The sequence below is a fragment of the Crassostrea angulata genome, chromosome 7 (assembly GCF_025612915.1).
Source record: "Crassostrea angulata isolate pt1a10 chromosome 7, ASM2561291v2, whole genome shotgun sequence".
NCBI lineage: Eukaryota > Metazoa > Mollusca > Bivalvia > Ostreida > Ostreidae > Magallana > Magallana angulata.
In genome coordinates, this window is record NC_069117.1 from 9,101,917 (window position 1) to 9,103,587 (window position 1,671).

The 1,671-nt window shown below is 30.8% G+C and overlaps 1 long non-coding RNA gene across 1 annotated transcript in view; it reads left to right on the plus strand.

Annotated features, from left to right (window-relative positions):
• Nucleotides 1-715, plus strand: part of LOC128191183 (uncharacterized) — a 1,821-nt gene extending 1,106 nt beyond the window's left edge. The window contains exon 3 of the long non-coding RNA XR_008244424.1: nt 564-715. This is a non-coding gene — a long non-coding RNA (uncharacterized LOC128191183). The remainder of the gene's footprint in view (nt 1-563) is intronic.
• The last annotated feature ends 956 nt before the right edge of the window (nt 716-1,671 follow it).

Genomic DNA, 1,671 nt, shown 5'->3' on the forward strand with positions numbered 1-1,671 from the left:
CATCAATTTAATTCATATGAATGCCAATGTAATAAAATTGAATACTTTATTCAGAATCTTAAAGATCAGTTCCTTGGCGTTAATGTTTTCATTTTCCATCTGATAATTTGATAAGACATACATAGAACAAGTCGTGTTTCTTGATTGAAGCACTATTAAAACTTATTTGTTTTCTTTTTTAATTTCTTTTAATTCAAATTACCTTCTATTGAAACATTGGAACTTATTAAATCGAGTTTAGGGGCAATAAACATCGATAAGTACCAGTCAATCAATGATCGAACTAACTTTTCAAAAACAAAATGGCGGCCAATATGGCGGCGCCCATGGCTGGAAGAAATTTTTTTGGGCCTTAGTACCCCTGATTCAACTTTCATTTTTCACCGATTTTCTTATATATACGTGTTACCATTAATCCTCGCTTCGCGAGGCGGGCTTCGCCCGCCTCTCGCTGCGCTCGGTATAAATATATTGTCACCAAAATAATGATATTTTTAAAATATTTGACCGTTTATTCCATGTCGATTTAAAAAAGTGACCAAACCTTTTGTGTTGGTTTTCAGGTGACCGGTTTATCGATGTTGAGGAGATACAACACATAGATCCAAGTATCAGAAGAACAGGAATACTTAGTCACTGTCGTCGCCGTTGGTGTATTTGGTGCAATGAAGTCACTGTAATAAATCACGGATAAAATCATTGCTTGGAATATCAGTCCAATAAATGCATGTTTAAAAAAACTAATGTTAATTATTTCTGAGTTGATTTCTTCCTTGAACGATAAAGTGGTTACAATATTGAACAATTTAAAATTTCCAATACCAAATATGTCCCGTTTTGAATGAAAGGACTATATATAATATTTGAGTAAGTTCATTTGTAAAACACAATAAAACCTTAAAATTTGATTGTATGTATTTTTCAAATTGTATTGGTTTAGTTATAATCCATTCTATCAACAAAGAAGAATAGAATGTAAAGTTAAGACAAACATATGTATCAAACCTTAGTTGAAACTTCTTTTAGTTTTCTAATTTTTCAAACCCCAGCCAAAATTGACAATTATATTTAAATCCTACTTGTACTTTGTATGTAAGTAACTTTCTAAAGATGTAATCAGGTACTAAAAAGATTATACTTATACTACTACATAACAAAAAACCAGAAAAATGCAATCAGTGTGAAAGTCATATAGGGGTGACTGGTGCAAAAATACCACTTTGTCCCCATATACACACAGGAAAGGAATCATATCTCAGATTTCATAAGGCTCCTTCCTTTTTTCTTAACTAGATTTTGACCTTCAATAATGTTATTGTCGGTGAACTCAGTGCTTTCTAAAAACAATGGTTTCATTTCTACTGTTGATTCTGCATCCAAAGAGATGCCATATTGAACATAATTCATGTATGCTTCTAATTGTATTGATTTCAATTAACCAAGAATCAGTAAATCTTATTGATTTTTTAAAATAGATTTATTTCTATTGCTTCAATAGCAATCATATTAGGTCATACTTCTTGTTATCTGATGGTATTATAAACTGTGATTGTAAATTATGATCGTGGGTTTTTTTAAATATATATCTCTTTAATATAGTTTTTATTATCTCCAAAAGGATCGTAAAATCCATTGTGCTAAGTTACCCATTTCCCGTTCTATTTTCTGTTA